Source organism: Ambystoma mexicanum, chromosome 5p, assembly GCF_040938575.1.
Source record: "Ambystoma mexicanum isolate Mex_15411 chromosome 5p, UKY_AmexF1_1, whole genome shotgun sequence".
NCBI lineage: Eukaryota > Metazoa > Chordata > Amphibia > Caudata > Ambystomatidae > Ambystoma > Ambystoma mexicanum.
This window is the reverse complement of record NC_090930.1, coordinates 716,974,894-716,992,129: the sequence shown is the minus strand read 5'-3', so window position 1 is coordinate 716,992,129 and position 17,236 is coordinate 716,974,894. Positions and strand designations below refer to the sequence as shown.

Genomic DNA, 17,236 nt, shown 5'->3' with positions numbered 1-17,236 from the left:
AAACAAAAACACTTGTGATGGTCTGCGAAAAGGGGAGCTTAGAGATTGAAGACAGCATCACTTTGGGAACGTTTGCGCTTTCACTTCCAAGCGCTGATATTCCTGTCTTGCTCTCCTGAAAGGACAGCCTTCCTCGCTATGAGCTTTTGTGGGTCAGTGCTGAAGCTCCCCCTAGAGGCTGCCGCTGAAGATGCACACTCACAACTAACCCTCCTTAGGAGAACTGCTTCGTGGGAGAGCACGTTTATTAAAAGGCGGCAGGCCATGATTGCCTGCGAGACACAGCAGGGTTACCATGCAGAGTTCAAAGGGGGCTTTGCTTGTACAGCAAGTGCCGGAGGGCAAGAAGGGATGACATAGGAGCTGCCCTTTTTTCGGGCTCGCAAACCAAGGCCTGCACCAGCCTTCGAGGCTCAGCCTGCCTCTGGACTGCCCTAGACCACCTTTACTCAAAGCACACACTCTGGTCGGGGACTCGAAGCCAGGCCCGTGGCAGTGAAAGCACCAAATCCTCACCACTAGGCCACCGGGGAAACGACTGCAGCACCCGGGAGGTTTCCGCAACCGTACTTGCAGTCAGCTGGAGGCTATTGTAATGCTGTTAAGTGAGAGACGTTTGCCGCTCGCAAGCCAATTCCATCCAACCTCCTGCAGGGGGCACTCTGGGCTGGTTTTCCACTTGTTCGCCTGCTGCTGAAACAGCAAAGATTCAATTCGAAGCCCTTTGCAGCAGCTCACCAGGATGGCCGAGTGGTTAAGGCGTTGGACTTAAGATCCAATGGACAAGTGTCCGCGTGGGTTCGAGCCCCACTCCTGGTACAGGTTTTTACTCTTCTTACCTAAATGCGGCAGCAGCTTCGCACAAGCCCTTTCCTGCTGTCTGTAGGCAGTGCCCCTACCTCAAAGCCCTGAGGCTTGAGTTCACCTGAAAAGAGCAACAAGGAATCGTTGCCCGTAGACTCTTTTCCTGGAAAACCTTTGCATTTTTGTACCATGTCCCTCGCATCCCAAGCTTAAGCCGCCAAAGTTGGCAGAGCTTGTGCAACCCCGCCAACAGCCCTACCACCCCAAAAGAAAATTGGGCAGGGATTCCCGCCTCCGCTTCCGAAACGGGCTTCCAAACGGGCGATGCCCTGACGGGTCAGCCAGTCACCGTCTAGGCCCGGTACACCCCTGTGAATAATAGAGCGTCCAACCTCAAATCAGGCTACAGGGCCCTTCAGCCCATAGAAGGAGAACCTGTCAACAAACGGGGCGAGGGCAATGCTCGGGCCCCTTGCGAAGCCTTTGCCAAGCTCCAAAGGCTGCACTTTCCCAGCAGACCACAGCTCTGTATGCAAATCAAGCAGCTACGACCCCTCCCTCCCCTGCTTTTCTCCTCCAAACCGGTACGCAACCATTTCTGCAGCCCTCTGCCCCAGGGTCCCGGGCAAGGTCTTGGTCTGATGAGGCTAGGGATGGTGGGCGAGCTCGGCTTTGGCAGGGCGACAGGACTAATATTTTCTCTACACCTTTGGAAGAAAGAAAGCTTCCTTTTTGGGGCACAGGCCCACTTCTAGCGGCGACAGCTTCCGGTAAGGGACCATGCTGAAAAGATGCTTGGAGTTACCGCCAGGGGAGCCACGCCGCTATTGCCTGTGAGTGAAGCTACATTTGAAAGAAATATTTTTTGAGACGCAGTTGTTTGAATTTCTGTAAAAATGTCATTCAGTAAAAGCCTCTCTTCCCTGACCGGGAATCGAACCCGGGCCGCGGCGGTGAGAGCGCCGAATCCTAACCACTAGACCACCAGGGAGACCGCTGGACAACTCGGGAAGGCCGGGCAGTGGTGTCCGAGTGCACAATGCCTGCAGGTGCCTCAAAGGCCAGTCCATTGGGGGACTGGGAAGAGAGGGGGAGGGCCGAGCAGATAGGTTCTCTCCAGCGGTGAAAAAGGAAGCTGCCTTTTTTGCGTCAAGGGCAGTCTTTCCGCAGCGACAGGAGAATGAATGGGACTCTGCCATAAACACGTTTTGCGTCGCGCTGAGGGCACTTCCTCCATTTTGTGCACGCAAATCTGTATCTGGGAGCAAGATTTCCGGTCGCCAGTTAACTGCATTGCTGTAAATAAAAATGTCAGTTGTTAAAAGAGCTCCTTCCCTGACCGGGAATCGAACCCGGGCCGCGGCGGTGAGAGCGCCGAATCCTAACCACTAGACCACCAGGGACGGTGGGTGCACCCCGTTGCGTGTCGCTCAGATGGTGGCGTCCGAGTCCAAAGGCTGAGGGCCTCTGCTACAATGGGCACCAGTGCCTGCAGGTCTTCGGGGGCCGTTTCTGCTAATAAATAAAGAAATAAAGAAAGAAAGAAAGAAAGAAAGAAAACAAAAACACTTGTGATGGTCTGCGAAAAGGGGAGCTTAGAGATTGAAGACAGCATCACTTTGGGAACGTTTGCGCTTTCACTTCCAAGCGCTGATATTCCTGTCTTGCTCTCCTGAAAGGACAGCCTTCCTCGCTATGAGCTTTTGTGGGTCAGTGCTGAAGCTCCCCCTAGAGGCTGCCGCTGAAGATGCACACTCACAACTAACCCTCCTTAGGAGAACTGCTTCGTGGGAGAGCACGTTTATTAAAAGGCGGCAGGCCATGATTGCCTGCGAGACACAGCAGGGTTACCATGCAGAGTTCAAAGGGGGCTTTGCTTGTACAGCAAGTGCCGGAGGGCAAGAAGGGATGACATAGGAGCTGCCCTTTTTTCGGGCTCGCACACCAAGGCCTGCACCAGCCTTCGAGGCTCAGCCTGCCTCTGGACTGCCCTAGACCACCTTTACTCAAAGCACACACTCTGGTCGGGGACTCGAAGCCAGGCCCGTGGCAGTGAAAGCACCAAATCCTCACCACTAGGCCACCGGGGAAACGACTGCAGCACCCGGGAGGTTTCCGCAACCGTACTTGCAGTCAGCTGGAGGCTATTGTAATGCTGTTAAGTGAGAGACGTTTGCCGCTCGCAAGCCAATTCCATCCAACCTCCTGCAGGGGGCACTCTGGGCTGGTTTTCCACTTGTTCGCCTGCTGCTGAAACAGCAAAGATTCAATTCGAAGCCCTTTGCAGCAGCTCACCAGGATGGCCGAGTGGTTAAGGCGTTGGACTTAAGATCCAATGGACAAGTGTCCGCGTGGGTTCGAGCCCCACTCCTGGTACAGGTTTTTACTCTTCTTACCTAAATGCGGCAGCAGCTTCGCACAAGCCCTTTCCTGCTGTCTGTAGGCAGTGCCCCTACCTCAAAGCCCTGAGGCTTGAGTTCACCTGAAAAGAGCAACAAGGAATCGTTGCCCGTAGACTCTTTTCCTGGAAAACCTTTGCATTTTTGTACCATGTCCCTCGCATCCCAAGCTTAAGCCGCCAAAGTTGGCAGAGCTTGTGCAACCCCGCCAACAGCCCTACCACCCCAAAAGAAAATTGGGCAGGGATTCCCGCCTCCGCTTCCGAAACGGGCTTCCGAAACGGGCTTCCAAACGGGCGATGCCCTGACGGGTCAGCCAGTCACCGCCTAGGCCCGGTACACCCCTGTGAATAATAGAGCGTCCAACCTCAAATCAGGCTACAGGGCCCTTCAGCCCATAGAAGGAGAACCTGTCAACAAACGGGGCGAGGGCAATGCTCGGGCCCCTTGCGAAGCCTTTGCCAAGCTCCAAAGGCTGCACTTTCCCAGCAGACCACAGCTCTGTATGCAAATCAAGCAGCTACGACCCCTCCCTCCCCTGCTTTTCTCCTCCAAACCGGTACGCAACCATTTCTGCAGCCCTCTGCCCCAGGGTCCCGGGCAAGGTCTTGGTCTGATGAGGCTAGGGATGGTGGGCGAGCTCGGCTTTGGCAGGGCGACAGGACTAATATTTTCTCTACAGCTTTGGAAGAAAGAAAGCTTCCTTTTTGGGGCACAGGCCCACTTCTAGCGGCGACAGCTTCCGGTAAGGGACCATGCTGAAAAGATGCTTGGAGTTACCGCCAGGGGAGCCACGCCGCTATTGCCTGTGAGTGAAGCTACATTTGAAAGAAATATTTTTTGAGACGCAGTTGTTTGAATTTCTGTAAAAATGTCATTCAGTAAAAGCCTCTCTTCCCTGACCGGGAATCGAACCCGGGCCGCGGCGGTGAGAGCGCCGAATCCTAACCACTAGACCACCAGGGAGACCGCTGGACAGCTCGGGAAGGCCGGGCAGTGGTGTCCGAGTGCACAATGCCTGCAGGTGCCTCAAAGGCCAGTCCATTGGGGGACTGGGAAGAGAGGGGGAGGGCCGAGCAGATAGGTTCTCTCCAGCGGTGAAAAAGGAAGCTGCCTTTTTTGCGTCAAGGGCAGTCTTTCCGCAGCGACAGGAGAATGAATGGGACTCTGCCATAAACACGTTTTGCGTCGCGCTGAGGGCACTTCCTCCATTTTGTGCACGCAAATCTGCATCTGGGAGCAAGATTTCCGGTCGCCAGTTAACTGCATTGCCGTAAATAAAAATGTCAGTTGTTAAAAGAACTCCTTCCCTGACCGGGAATCGTACCCGGGCCGCGGCGGTGAGAGCGCCGAATCCTAACCACTAGACCACCAGGGACGGTGGGTGCACCCCGTTGCGTGTCGCTCAGATGGTGGCGTCCGAGTCCAAAGGCTGAGGGCCTCTGCTACAATGGGCACCAGTGCCTGCAGGTCTTCGGGGGCCGTTTCTGCTAATAAATAAATAAATAAAGAAATAAAGAAAGAAAGAAAGAAAGAAAACAAAAACACTTGTGATGGTCTGCGAAAAGGGGAGCTTAGAGATTGAAGACAGCATCACTTTGGGAATGTTTGCGCTTTCACTTCCAAGCGCTGATATTCCTGTCTTGCTCTCCTGAAAGGACAGCCTTCCTCGCTATGAGCTTTTGTGGGTCAGTGCTGAAGCTCCCCCTAGAGGCTGCCGCTGAAGATGCACACTCACAACTAACCCTCCTTAGGAGAACTGCTTCGTGGGAGAGCACGTTTATTAAAAGGCGGCAGGCCATGATTGCCTGCGAGACACAGCAGGGTTACCATGCAGAGTTCAAAGGGGGCTTTGCTTGTACAGCAAGTGCCGGAGGGCAAGAAGGGATGACATAGGAGCTGCCCTTTTTTCGGGCTCGCACACCAAGGCCTGCACCAGCCTTCGAGGCTCAGCCTGCCTCTGGACTGCCCTAGACCACCTTTACTCAAAGCACACACTCTGGTCGGGGACTCGAAGCCAGGCCCGTGGCAGTGAAAGCACCAAATCCTCACCACTAGGCCACCGGGGAAACGACTGCAGCACCCGGGAGGTTTCCGCAACCGTACTTGCAGTCAGCTGGAGGCTATTGTAATGCTGTTAAGTGAGAGACGTTTGCCGCTCGCAAGCCAATTCCATCCAACCTCCTGCAGGGGGCACTCTGGGCTGGTTTTCCACTTGTTCGCCTGCTGCTGAAACAGCAAAGATTCAATTCGAAGCCCTTTGCAGCAGCTCACCAGGATGGCCGAGTGGTTAAGGCGTTGGACTTAAGATCCAATGGACAAGTGTCCGCGTGGGTTCGAGCCCCACTCCTGGTACAGGTTTTTACTCTTCTTACCTAAATGCGGCAGCAGCTTCGCACAAGCCCTTTCCTGCTGTCTGTAGGCAGTGCCCCTACCTCAAAGCCCTGAGGCTTGAGTTCACCTGAAAAGAGCAACAAGGAATCGTTGCCCGTAGACTCTTTTCCTGGAAAACCTTTGCATTTTTGTACCATGTCCCTCGCATCCCAAGCTTAAGCCGCCAAAGTTGGCAGAGCTTGTGCAACCCCGCCAACAGCCCTACCACCCCAAAAGAAAATTGGGCAGGGATTCCCGCCTCCGCTTCCGAAACGGGCTTCCAAACGGGCGATGCCCTGACGGGTCAGCCAGTCACCGTCTAGGCCCGGTACACCCCTGTGAATAATAGAGCGTCCAACCTCAAATCAGGCTACAGGGCCCTTCAGCCCATAGAAGGAGAACCTGTCAACAAACGGGGCGAGGGCAATGCTCGGGCCCCTTGCGAAGCCTTTGCCAAGCTCCAAAGGCTGCACTTTCCCAGCAGACCACAGCTCTGTATGCAAATCAAGCAGCTACGACCCCTCCCTCCCCTGCTTTTCTCCTCCAAACCGGTACGCAACCATTTCTGCAGCCCTCTGCCCCAGGGTCCCGGGCAAGGTCTTGGTCTGATGAGGCTAGGGATGGTGGGCGAGCTCGGCTTTGGCAGGGCGACAGGACTAATATTTTCTCTACAGCTTTGGAAGAAAGAAAGCTTCCTTTTTGGGGCACAGGCCCACTTCTAGCGGCGACAGCTTCCGGTAAGGGACCATGCTGAAAAGATGCTTGGAGTTACCGCCAGGGGAGCCACGCCGCTATTGCCTGTGAGTGAAGCTACATTTGAAAGAAATATTTTTTGAGACGCAGTTGTTTGAATTTCTGTAAAAATGTCATTCAGTAAAAGCCTCTCTTCCCTGACCGGGAATCGAACCCGGGCCGCGAATCCTAACCACTAGACCACCAGGGAGACCGCTGGACAGCTCGGGAAGGCCGGGCAGTGGTGTCCGAGTGCACAATGCCTGCAGGTGCCTCAAAGGCCAGTCCATTGGGGGACTGGGAAGAGAGGGGGAGGGCCGAGCAGATAGGTTCTCTCCAGCGGTGAAAAAGGAAGCTGCCTTTTTTGCGTCAAGGGCAGTCTTTCCGCAGCGACAGGAGAATGAATGGGACTCTGCCATAAACACGTTTTGCGTCGCGCTGAGGGCACTTCCTCCATTTTGTGCACGCAAATCTGCATCTGGGAGCAAGATTTCCGGTCGCCAGTTAACTGCATTGCTGTAAATAAAAATGTCAGTTGTTAAAAGAGCTCCTTCCCTGACCGGGAATCGAACCCGGGCCGCGGCGGTGAGAGCGCCGAATCCTAACCACTAGACCACCAGGGACGGTGGGTGCACCCCGTTGCGTGTCGCTCAGATGGTGGCGTCCGAGTCCAAAGGCTGAGGGCCTCTGCTACAATGGGCACCAGTGCCTGCAGGTCTTCGGGGGCCGTTTCTGCTAATAAATAAATAAATAAAGAAATAAAGAAAGAAAGAAAGAAAGAAAACAAAAACACTTGTGATGGTCTGCGAAAAGGGGAGCTTAGAGATTGAAGACAGCATCACTTTGGGAACGTTTGCGCTTTCACTTCCAAGCGCTGATATTCCTGTCTTGCTCTCCTGAAAGGACAGCCTTCCTCGCTATGAGCTTTTGTGGGTCAGTGCTGAAGCTCCCCCTAGAGGCTGCCGCTGAAGATGCACACTCACAACTAACCCTCCTTAGGAGAACTGCTTCGTGGGAGAGCACGTTTATTAAAAGGCGGCAGGCCATGATTGCCTGCGAGACACAGCAGGGTTACCATGCAGAGTTCAAAGGGGGCTTTGCTTGTACAGCAAGTGCCGGAGGGCAAGAAGGGATGACATAGGAGCTGCCCTTTTTTCAGGCTCGCACACCAAGGCCTGCACCAGCCTTCGAGGCTCAGCCTGCCTCTGGACTGCCCTAGACCACCTTTACTCAAAGCACACACCCTGGTCGGGGACTCGAAGCCAGGCCCGTGGCAGTGAAAGCACCAAATCCTCACCACTAGGCCACCGGGGAAACGACTGCAGCACCCGGGAGGTTTCCGCAACCGTACTTGCAGTCAGCTGGAGGCTATTGTAATGCTGTTAAGTGAGAGACGTTTGCCGCTCGCAAGCCAATTCCATCCAACCTCCTGCAGGGGGCACTCTGGGCTGGTTTTCCACTTGTTCGCCTGCTGCTGAAACAGCAAAGATTCAATTCGAAGCCCTTTGCAGCAGCTCACCAGGATGGCCGAGTGGTTAAGGCGTTGGACTTAAGATCCAATGGACAAGTGTCCGCGTGGGTTCGAGCCCCACTCCTGGTACAGGTTTTTACTCTTCTTATCTAAATGCGGCAGCAGCTTCGCACAAGCCCTTTCCTGCTGTCTGTAGGCAGTGCCCCTACCTCAAAGCCCTGAGGCTTGAGTTCACCTGAAAAGAGCAACAAGGAATCGTTGCCCGTAGACTCTTTTCCTGGAAAACCTTTGCATTTTTGTACCATGTCCCTCGCATCCCAAGCTTAAGCCGCCAAAGTTGGCAGAGCTTGTGCAACCCCGCCAACAGCCCTACCACCCCAAAAGAAAATTGGGCAGGGATTCCCGCCTCCGCTTCCTCACGGCTTCCGAAACGGGCTTCCAAACGGGCGATGCCCTGACGGGTCAGCCAGTCACCGTCTAGGCCCGGTACACCCCTGTGAATAATAGAGCGTCCAACCTCAAATCAGGCTACAGGGCCCTTCAGCCCATAGAAGGAGAACCTGTCAACAAACGGGGCGAGGGCAATGCTCGGGCCCCTTGCGAAGCCTTTGCCAAGCTCCAAAGGCTGCACTTTCCCAGCAGACCACAGCTCTGTATGCAAATCAAGCAGCTACGACCCCTCCCTCCCCTGCTTTTCTCCTCCAAACCGGTACGCAACCATTTCTGCAGCCCTCTGCCCCAGGGTCCCGGGCAAGGTCTTGGTCTGATGAGGCTAGGGATGGTGGGCGAGCTCGGCTTTGGCAGGGCGACAGGACTAATATTTTCTCTACACCTTTGGAAGAAAGAAAGCTTCCTTTTTGGGGCACAGGCCCACTTCTAGCGGCGACAGCTTCCGGTAAGGGACCATGCTGAAAAGATGCTTGGAGTTACCGCCAGGGGAGCCACGCCGCTATTGCCTGTGAGTGAAGCTACATTTGAAAGAAATATTTTTTGAGACGCAGTTGTTTGAATTTCTGTAAAAATGTCATTCAGTAAAAGCCTCTCTTCCCTGACCGGGAATCGAACCCGGGCCGCGGCGGTGAGAGCGCCGAATCCTAACCACTAGACCACCAGGGAGACCGCTGGACAACTCGGGAAGGCCGGGCAGTGGTGTCCGAGTGCACAATGCCTGCAGGTGCCTCAAAGGCCAGTCCATTGGGGGACTGGGAAGAGAGGGGGAGGGCCGAGCAGATAGGTTCTCTCCAGCGGTGAAAAAGGAAGCTGCCTTTTTTGCGTCAAGGGCAGTCTTTCCGCAGCGACAGGAGAATGAATGGGACTCTGCCATAAACACGTTTTGCGTCGCGCTGAGGGCACTTCCTCCATTTTGTGCACGCAAATCTGCATCTGGGAGCAAGATTTCCGGTCGCCAGTTAACTGCATTGCTGTAAATAAAAATGTCAGTTGTTAAAAGAGCTCCTTCCCTGACCGGGAATCGAACCCGGGCCGCGGCGGTGAGAGCGCCGAATCCTAACCACTAGACCACCAGGGACGGTGGGTGCACCCCGTTGCGTGTCGCTCAGATGGTGGCGTCCGAGTCCAAAGGCTGAGGGCCTCTGCTACAATGGGCACCAGTGCCTGCAGGTCTTCGGGGGCCGTTTCTGCTAATAAATAAAGAAATAAAGAAAGAAAGAAAGAAAGAAAGAAAACAAAAACACTTGTGATGGTCTGCGAAAAGGGGAGCTTAGAGATTGAAGACAGCATCACTTTGGGAACGTTTGCGCTTTCACTTCCAAGCGCTGATATTCCTGTCTTGCTCTCCTGAAAGGACAGCCTTCCTCGCTATGAGCTTTTGTGGGTCAGTGCTGAAGCTCCCCCTAGAGGCTGCCGCTGAAGATGCACACTCACAACTAACCCTCCTTAGGAGAACTGCTTCGTGGGAGAGCACGTTTATTAAAAGGCGGCAGGCCATGATTGCCTGCGAGACACAGCAGGGTTACCATGCAGAGTTCAAAGGGGGCTTTGCTTGTACAGCAAGTGCCGGAGGGCAAGAAGGGATGACATAGGAGCTGCCCTTTTTTCGGGCTCGCACACCAAGGCCTGCACCAGCCTTCGAGGCTCAGCCTGCCTCTGGACTGCCCTAGACCACCTTTACTCAAAGCACACACTCTGGTCGGGGACTCGAAGCCAGGCCCGTGGCAGTGAAAGCACCAAATCCTCACCACTAGGCCACCGGGGAAACGACTGCAGCACCCGGGAGGTTTCCGCAACCGTACTTGCAGTCAGCTGGAGGCTATTGTAATGCTGTTAAGTGAGAGACGTTTGCCGCTCGCAAGCCAATTCCATCCAACCTCCTGCAGGGGGCACTCTGGGCTGGTTTTCCACTTGTTCGCCTGCTGCTGAAACAGCAAAGATTCAATTCGAAGCCCTTTGCAGCAGCTCACCAGGATGGCCGAGTGGTTAAGGCGTTGGACTTAAGATCCAATGGACAAGTGTCCGCGTGGGTTCGAGCCCCACTCCTGGTACAGGTTTTTACTCTTCTTACCTAAATGCGGCAGCAGCTTCGCACAAGCCCTTTCCTGCTGTCTGTAGGCAGTGCCCCTACCTCAAAGCCCTGAGGCTTGAGTTCACCTGAAAAGAGCAACAAGGAATCGTTGCCCGTAGACTCTTTTCCTGGAAAACCTTTGCATTTTTGTACCATGTCCCTCGCATCCCAAGCTTAAGCCGCCAAAGTTGGCAGAGCTTGTGCAACCCCGCCAACAGCCCTACCACCCCAAAAGAAAATTGGGCAGGGATTCCCGCCTCCGCTTCCGAAACGGGCTTCCGAAACGGGCTTCCAAACGGGCGATGCCCTGACGGGTCAGCCAGTCACCGCCTAGGCCCGGTACACCCCTGTGAATAATAGAGCGTCCAACCTCAAATCAGGCTACAGGGCCCTTCAGCCCATAGAAGGAGAACCTGTCAACAAACGGGGCGAGGGCAATGCTCGGGCCCCTTGCGAAGCCTTTGCCAAGCTCCAAAGGCTGCACTTTCCCAGCAGACCACAGCTCTGTATGCAAATCAAGCAGCTACGACCCCTCCCTCCCCTGCTTTTCTCCTCCAAACCGGTACGCAACCATTTCTGCAGCCCTCTGCCCCAGGGTCCCGGGCAAGGTCTTGGTCTGATGAGGCTAGGGATGGTGGGCGAGCTCGGCTTTGGCAGGGCGACAGGACTAATATTTTCTCTACAGCTTTGGAAGAAAGAAAGCTTCCTTTTTGGGGCACAGGCCCACTTCTAGCGGCGACAGCTTCCGGTAAGGGACCATGCTGAAAAGATGCTTGGAGTTACCGCCAGGGGAGCCACGCCGCTATTGCCTGTGAGTGAAGCTACATTTGAAAGAAATATTTTTTGAGACGCAGTTGTTTGAATTTCTGTAAAAATGTCATTCAGTAAAAGCCTCTCTTCCCTGACCGGGAATCGAACCCGGGCCGCGGCGGTGAGAGCGCCGAATCCTAACCACTAGACCACCAGGGAGACCGCTGGACAGCTCGGGAAGGCCGGGCAGTGGTGTCCGAGTGCACAATGCCTGCAGGTGCCTCAAAGGCCAGTCCATTGGGGGACTGGGAAGAGAGGGGGAGGGCCGAGCAGATAGGTTCTCTCCAGCGGTGAAAAAGGAAGCTGCCTTTTTTGCGTCAAGGGCAGTCTTTCCGCAGCGACAGGAGAATGAATGGGACTCTGCCATAAACACGTTTTGCGTCGCGCTGAGGGCACTTCCTCCATTTTGTGCACGCAAATCTGCATCTGGGAGCAAGATTTCCGGTCGCCAGTTAACTGCATTGCCGTAAATAAAAATGTCAGTTGTTAAAAGAGCTCCTTCCCTGACCGGGAATCGTACCCGGGCCGCGGCGGTGAGAGCGCCGAATCCTAACCACTAGACCACCAGGGACGGTGGGTGCACCCCGTTGCGTGTCGCTCAGATGGTGGCGTCCGAGTCCAAAGGCTGAGGGCCTCTGCTACAATGGGCACCAGTGCCTGCAGGTCTTCGGGGGCCGTTTCTGCTAATAAATAAATAAATAAAGAAATAAAGAAAGAAAGAAAGAAAGAAAGAAAACAAAAACACTTGTGATGGTCTGCGAAAAGGGGAGCTTAGAGATTGAAGACAGCATCACTTTGGGAATGTTTGCGCTTTCACTTCCAAGCGCTGATATTCCTGTCTTGCTCTCCTGAAAGGACAGCCTTCCTCGCTATGAGCTTTTGTGGGTCAGTGCTGAAGCTCCCCCTAGAGGCTGCCGCTGAAGATGCACACTCACAACTAACCCTCCTTAGGAGAACTGCTTCGTGGGAGAGCACGTTTATTAAAAGGCGGCAGGCCATGATTGCCTGCGAGACACAGCAGGGTTACCATGCAGAGTTCAAAGGGGGCTTTGCTTGTACAGCAAGTGCCGGAGGGCAAGAAGGGATGACATAGGAGCTGCCCTTTTTTCGGGCTCGCACACCAAGGCCTGCACCAGCCTTCGAGGCTCAGCCTGCCTCTGGACTGCCCTAGACCACCTTTACTCAAAGCACACACTCTGGTCGGGGACTCGAAGCCAGGCCCGTGGCAGTGAAAGCACCAAATCCTCACCACTAGGCCACCGGGGAAACGACTGCAGCACCCGGGAGGTTTCCGCAACCGTACTTGCAGTCAGCTGGAGGCTATTGTAATGCTGTTAAGTGAGAGACGTTTGCCGCTCGCAAGCCAATTCCATCCAACCTCCTGCAGGGGGCACTCTGGGCTGGTTTTCCACTTGTTCGCCTGCTGCTGAAACAGCAAAGATTCAATTCGAAGCCCTTTGCAGCAGCTCACCAGGATGGCCGAGTGGTTAAGGCGTTGGACTTAAGATCCAATGGACAAGTGTCCGCGTGGGTTCGAGCCCCACTCCTGGTACAGGTTTTTACTCTTCTTACCTAAATGCGGCAGCAGCTTCGCACAAGCCCTTTCTTGCTGTCTGTAGGCAGTGCCCCTACCTCAAAGCCCTGAGGCTTGAGTTCACCTGAAAAGAGCAACAAGGAATCGTTGCCCGTAGACTCTTTTCCTGGAAAACCTTTGCATTTTTGTACCATGTCCCTCGCATCCCAAGCTTAAGCCGCCAAAGTTGGCAGAGCTTGTGCAACCCCGCCAACAGCCCTACCACCCCAAAAGAAAATTGGGCAGGGATTCCCGCCTCCGCTTCCGAAACGGGCTTCCAAACGGGCGATGCCCTGACGGGTCAGCCAGTCACCGTCTAGGCCCGGTACACCCCTGTGAATAATAGAGCGTCCAACCTCAAATCAGGCTACAGGGCCCTTCAGCCCATAGAAGGAGAACCTGTCAACAAACGGGGCGAGGGCAATGCTCGGGCCCCTTGCGAAGCCTTTGCCAAGCTCCAAAGGCTGCACTTTCCCAGCAGACCACAGCTCTGTATGCAAATCAAGCAGCTACGACCCCTCCCTCCCCTGCTTTTCTCCTCCAAACCGGTACGCAACCATTTCTGCAGCCCTCTGCCCCAGGGTCCCGGGCAAGGTCTTGGTCTGATGAGGCTAGGGATGGTGGGCGAGCTCGGCTTTGGCAGGGCGACAGGACTAATATTTTCTCTACAGCTTTGGAAGAAAGAAAGCTTCCTTTTTGGGGCACAGGCCCACTTCTAGCGGCGACAGCTTCCGGTAAGGGACCATGCTGAAAAGATGCTTGGAGTTACCGCCAGGGGAGCCACGCCGCTATTGCCTGTGAGTGAAGCTACATTTGAAAGAAATATTTTTTGAGACGCAGTTGTTTGAATTTCTGTAAAAATGTCATTCAGTAAAAGCCTCTCTTCCCTGACCGGGAATCGAACCCGGGCCGCGAATCCTAACCACTAGACCACCAGGGAGACCGCTGGACAGCTCGGGAAGGCCGGGCAGTGGTGTCCGAGTGCACAATGCCTGCAGGTGCCTCAAAGGCCAGTCCATTGGGGGACTGGGAAGAGAGGGGGAGGGCCGAGCAGATAGGTTCTCTCCAGCGGTGAAAAAGGAAGCTGCCTTTTTTGCGTCAAGGGCAGTCTTTCCGCAGCGACAGGAGAATGAATGGGACTCTGCCATAAACACGTTTTGCGTCGCGCTGAGGGCACTTCCTCCATTTTGTGCACGCAAATCTGCATCTGGGAGCAAGATTTCCGGTCGCCAGTTAACTGCATTGCTGTAAATAAAAATGTCAGTTGTTAAAAGAGCTCCTTCCCTGACCGGGAATCGAACCCGGGCCGCGGCGGTGAGAGCGCCGAATCCTAACCACTAGACCACCAGGGACGGTGGGTGCACCCCGTTGCGTGTCGCTCAGATGGTGGCGTCCGAGTCCAAAGGCTGAGGGCCTCTGCTACAATGGGCACCAGTGCCTGCAGGTCTTCGGGGGCCGTTTCTGCTAATAAATAAATAAATAAAGAAATAAAGAAAGAAAGAAAGAAAGAAAACAAAAACACTTGTGATGGTCTGCGAAAAGGGGAGCTTAGAGATTGAAGACAGCATCACTTTGGGAACGTTTGCGCTTTCACTTCCAAGCGCTGATATTCCTGTCTTGCTCTCCTGAAAGGACAGCCTTCCTCGCTATGAGCTTTTGTGGGTCAGTGCTGAAGCTCCCCCTAGAGGCTGCCGCTGAAGATGCACACTCACAACTAACCCTCCTTAGGAGAACTGCTTCGTGGGAGAGCACGTTTATTAAAAGGCGGCAGGCCATGATTGCCTGCGAGACACAGCAGGGTTACCATGCAGAGTTCAAAGGGGGCTTTGCTTGTACAGCAAGTGCCGGAGGGCAAGAAGGGATGACATAGGAGCTGCCCTTTTTTCAGGCTCGCACACCAAGGCCTGCACCAGCCTTCGAGGCTCAGCCTGCCTCTGGACTGCCCTAGACCACCTTTACTCAAAGCACACACCCTGGTCGGGGACTCGAAGCCAGGCCCGTGGCAGTGAAAGCACCAAATCCTCACCACTAGGCCACCGGGGAAACGACTGCAGCACCCGGGAGGTTTCCGCAACCGTACTTGCAGTCAGCTGGAGGCTATTGTAATGCTGTTAAGTGAGAGACGTTTGCCGCTCGCAAGCCAATTCCATCCAACCTCCTGCAGGGGGCACTCTGGGCTGGTTTTCCACTTGTTCGCCTGCTGCTGAAACAGCAAAGATTCAATTCGAAGCCCTTTGCAGCAGCTCACCAGGATGGCCGAGTGGTTAAGGCGTTGGACTTAAGATCCAATGGACAAGTGTCCGCGTGGGTTCGAGCCCCACTCCTGGTACAGGTTTTTACTCTTCTTATCTAAATGCGGCAGCAGCTTCGCACAAGCCCTTTCCTGCTGTCTGTAGGCAGTGCCCCTACCTCAAAGCCCTGAGGCTTGAGTTCACCTGAAAAGAGCAACAAGGAATCGTTGCCCGTAGACTCTTTTCCTGGAAAACCTTTGCATTTTTGTACCATGTCCCTCGCATCCCAAGCTTAAGCCGCCAAAGTTGGCAGAGCTTGTGCAACCCCGCCAACAGCCCTACCACCCCAAAAGAAAATTGGGCAGGGATTCCCGCCTCCGCTTCCTCACGGCTTCCGAAACGGGCTTCCAAACGGGCGATGCCCTGACGGGTCAGCCAGTCACCGTCTAGGCCCGGTACACCCCTGTGAATAATAGAGCGTCCAACCTCAAATCAGGCTACAGGGCCCTTCAGCCCATAGAAGGAGAACCTGTCAACAAACGGGGCGAGGGCAATGCTCGGGCCCCTTGCGAAGCCTTTGCCAAGCTCCAAAGGCTGCACTTTCCCAGCAGACCACAGCTCTGTATGCAAATCAAGCAGCTACGACCCCTCCCTCCCCTGCTTTTCTCCTCCAAACCGGTACGCAACCATTTCTGCAGCCCTCTGCCCCAGGGTCCCGGGCAAGGTCTTGGTCTGATGAGGCTAGGGATGGTGGGCGAGCTCGGCTTTGGCAGGGCGACAGGACTAATATTTTCTCTACACCTTTGGAAGAAAGAAAGCTTCCTTTTTGGGGCACAGGCCCACTTCTAGCGGCGACAGCTTCCGGTAAGGGACCATGCTGAAAAGATGCTTGGAGTTACCGCCAGGGGAGCCACGCCGCTATTGCCTGTGAGTGAAGCTACATTTGAAAGAAATATTTTTTGAGACGCAGTTGTTTGAATTTCTGTAAAAATGTCATTCAGTAAAAGCCTCTCTTCCCTGACCGGGAATCGAACCCGGGCCGCGGCGGTGAGAGCGCCGAATCCTAACCACTAGACCACCAGGGAGACCGCTGGACAACTCGGGAAGGCCGGGCAGTGGTGTCCGAGTGCACAATGCCTGCAGGTGCCTCAAAGGCCAGTCCATTGGGGGACTGGGAAGAGAGGGGGAGGGCCGAGCAGATAGGTTCTCTCCAGCGGTGAAAAAGGAAGCTGCCTTTTTTGCGTCAAGGGCAGTCTTTCCGCAGCGACAGGAGAATGAATGGGACTCTGCCATAAACACGTTTTGCGTCGCGCTGAGGGCACTTCCTCCATTTTGTGCACGCAAATCTGCATCTGGGAGCAAGATTTCCGGTCGCCAGTTAACTGCATTGCTGTAAATAAAAATGTCAGTTGTTAAAAGAGCTCCTTCCCTGACCGGGAATCGAACCCGGGCCGCGGCGGTGAGAGCGCCGAATCCTAACCACTAGACCACCAGGGACGGTGGGTGCACCCCGTTGCGTGTCGCTCAGATGGTGGCGTCCGAGTCCAAAGGCTGAGGGCCTCTGCTACAATGGGCACCAGTGCCTGCAGGTCTTCGGGGGCCGTTTCTGCTAATAAATAAAGAAATAAAGAAAGAAAGAAAGAAAGAAAGAAAACAAAAACACTTGTGATGGTCTGCGAAAAGGGGAGCTTAGAGATTGAAGACAGCATCACTTTGGGAACGTTTGCGCTTTCACTTCCAAGCGCTGATATTCCTGTCTTGCTCTCCTGAAAGGACAGCCTTCCTCGCTATGAGCTTTTGTGGGTCAGTGCTGAAGCTCCCCCTAGAGGCTGCCGCTGAAGATGCACACTCACAACTAACCCTCCTTAGGAGAACTGCTTCGTGGGAGAGCACGTTTATTAAAAGGCGGCAGGCCATGATTGCCTGCGAGACACAGCAGGGTTACCATGCAGAGTTCAAAGGGGGCTTTGCTTGTACAGCAAGTGCCGGAGGGCAAGAAGGGATGACATAGGAGCTGCCCTTTTTTCGGGCTCGCACACCAAGGCCTGCACCAGCCTTCGAGGCTCAGCCTGCCTCTGGACTGCCCTAGACCACCTTTACTCAAAGCACACACTCTGGTCGGGGACTCGAAGCCAGGCCCGTGGCAGTGAAAGCACCAAATCCTCACCACTAGGCCACCGGGGAAACGACTGCAGCACCCGGGAGGTTTCCGCAACCGTACTTGCAGTCAGCTGGAGGCTATTGTAATGCTGTTAAGTGAGAGACGTTTGCCGCTCGCAAGCCAATTCCATCCAACCTCCTGCAGGGGGCACTCTGGGCTGG

General features: G+C 54.6%; 19 non-coding genes across 19 annotated transcripts; 7 read left to right on the top strand and 12 right to left on the bottom strand.

Moving 5' to 3' along the window:
- Positions 1-736: 736 nt before the first annotated feature.
- TRNAL-UAA (transfer RNA leucine (anticodon UAA)) lies at positions 737-819 on the top strand. The gene has a single exon. It is a non-coding gene; the product is annotated as a tRNA-Leu (tRNA).
- Positions 820-1,723: 904 nt separating this feature from the next.
- TRNAE-CUC (transfer RNA glutamic acid (anticodon CUC)) lies at positions 1,724-1,795 on the bottom strand. The gene has a single exon. It is a non-coding gene; the product is annotated as a tRNA-Glu (tRNA).
- Positions 1,796-2,135: 340 nt separating this feature from the next.
- Positions 2,136-2,207, bottom strand: TRNAE-CUC (transfer RNA glutamic acid (anticodon CUC)). Its single transcript has one exon. It is a non-coding gene; the product is annotated as a tRNA-Glu (tRNA).
- Positions 2,208-3,097: 890 nt separating this feature from the next.
- Positions 3,098-3,180, top strand: TRNAL-UAA (transfer RNA leucine (anticodon UAA)). Its single transcript has one exon. It is a non-coding gene; the product is annotated as a tRNA-Leu (tRNA).
- Positions 3,181-4,097: 917 nt separating this feature from the next.
- On the bottom strand, positions 4,098-4,169 carry TRNAE-CUC (transfer RNA glutamic acid (anticodon CUC)). The gene has a single exon. It is a non-coding gene; the product is annotated as a tRNA-Glu (tRNA).
- Positions 4,170-4,509: 340 nt separating this feature from the next.
- Positions 4,510-4,581, bottom strand: TRNAE-CUC (transfer RNA glutamic acid (anticodon CUC)). Its single transcript has one exon. It is a non-coding gene; the product is annotated as a tRNA-Glu (tRNA).
- An 894-nt stretch (positions 4,582-5,475) lies between these two features.
- Positions 5,476-5,558, top strand: TRNAL-UAA (transfer RNA leucine (anticodon UAA)). Its single transcript has one exon. It is a non-coding gene; the product is annotated as a tRNA-Leu (tRNA).
- A 1,301-nt stretch (positions 5,559-6,859) lies between these two features.
- Positions 6,860-6,931, bottom strand: TRNAE-CUC (transfer RNA glutamic acid (anticodon CUC)). Its single transcript has one exon. It is a non-coding gene; the product is annotated as a tRNA-Glu (tRNA).
- An 894-nt stretch (positions 6,932-7,825) lies between these two features.
- Positions 7,826-7,908, top strand: TRNAL-UAA (transfer RNA leucine (anticodon UAA)). The gene has a single exon. It is a non-coding gene; the product is annotated as a tRNA-Leu (tRNA).
- Positions 7,909-8,823: 915 nt separating this feature from the next.
- TRNAE-CUC (transfer RNA glutamic acid (anticodon CUC)) lies at positions 8,824-8,895 on the bottom strand. The gene has a single exon. It is a non-coding gene; the product is annotated as a tRNA-Glu (tRNA).
- A 340-nt stretch (positions 8,896-9,235) lies between these two features.
- TRNAE-CUC (transfer RNA glutamic acid (anticodon CUC)) lies at positions 9,236-9,307 on the bottom strand. The gene has a single exon. It is a non-coding gene; the product is annotated as a tRNA-Glu (tRNA).
- Positions 9,308-10,197: 890 nt separating this feature from the next.
- On the top strand, positions 10,198-10,280 carry TRNAL-UAA (transfer RNA leucine (anticodon UAA)). Its single transcript has one exon. It is a non-coding gene; the product is annotated as a tRNA-Leu (tRNA).
- A 917-nt stretch (positions 10,281-11,197) lies between these two features.
- TRNAE-CUC (transfer RNA glutamic acid (anticodon CUC)) lies at positions 11,198-11,269 on the bottom strand. Its single transcript has one exon. It is a non-coding gene; the product is annotated as a tRNA-Glu (tRNA).
- Positions 11,270-11,609: 340 nt separating this feature from the next.
- TRNAE-CUC (transfer RNA glutamic acid (anticodon CUC)) lies at positions 11,610-11,681 on the bottom strand. The gene has a single exon. It is a non-coding gene; the product is annotated as a tRNA-Glu (tRNA).
- An 898-nt stretch (positions 11,682-12,579) lies between these two features.
- Positions 12,580-12,662, top strand: TRNAL-UAA (transfer RNA leucine (anticodon UAA)). Its single transcript has one exon. It is a non-coding gene; the product is annotated as a tRNA-Leu (tRNA).
- Positions 12,663-13,963: 1,301 nt separating this feature from the next.
- TRNAE-CUC (transfer RNA glutamic acid (anticodon CUC)) lies at positions 13,964-14,035 on the bottom strand. The gene has a single exon. It is a non-coding gene; the product is annotated as a tRNA-Glu (tRNA).
- An 894-nt stretch (positions 14,036-14,929) lies between these two features.
- TRNAL-UAA (transfer RNA leucine (anticodon UAA)) lies at positions 14,930-15,012 on the top strand. Its single transcript has one exon. It is a non-coding gene; the product is annotated as a tRNA-Leu (tRNA).
- A 915-nt stretch (positions 15,013-15,927) lies between these two features.
- Positions 15,928-15,999, bottom strand: TRNAE-CUC (transfer RNA glutamic acid (anticodon CUC)). The gene has a single exon. It is a non-coding gene; the product is annotated as a tRNA-Glu (tRNA).
- A 340-nt stretch (positions 16,000-16,339) lies between these two features.
- Positions 16,340-16,411, bottom strand: TRNAE-CUC (transfer RNA glutamic acid (anticodon CUC)). The gene has a single exon. It is a non-coding gene; the product is annotated as a tRNA-Glu (tRNA).
- Between the last annotated feature and the right edge of the window lie 825 nt (positions 16,412-17,236).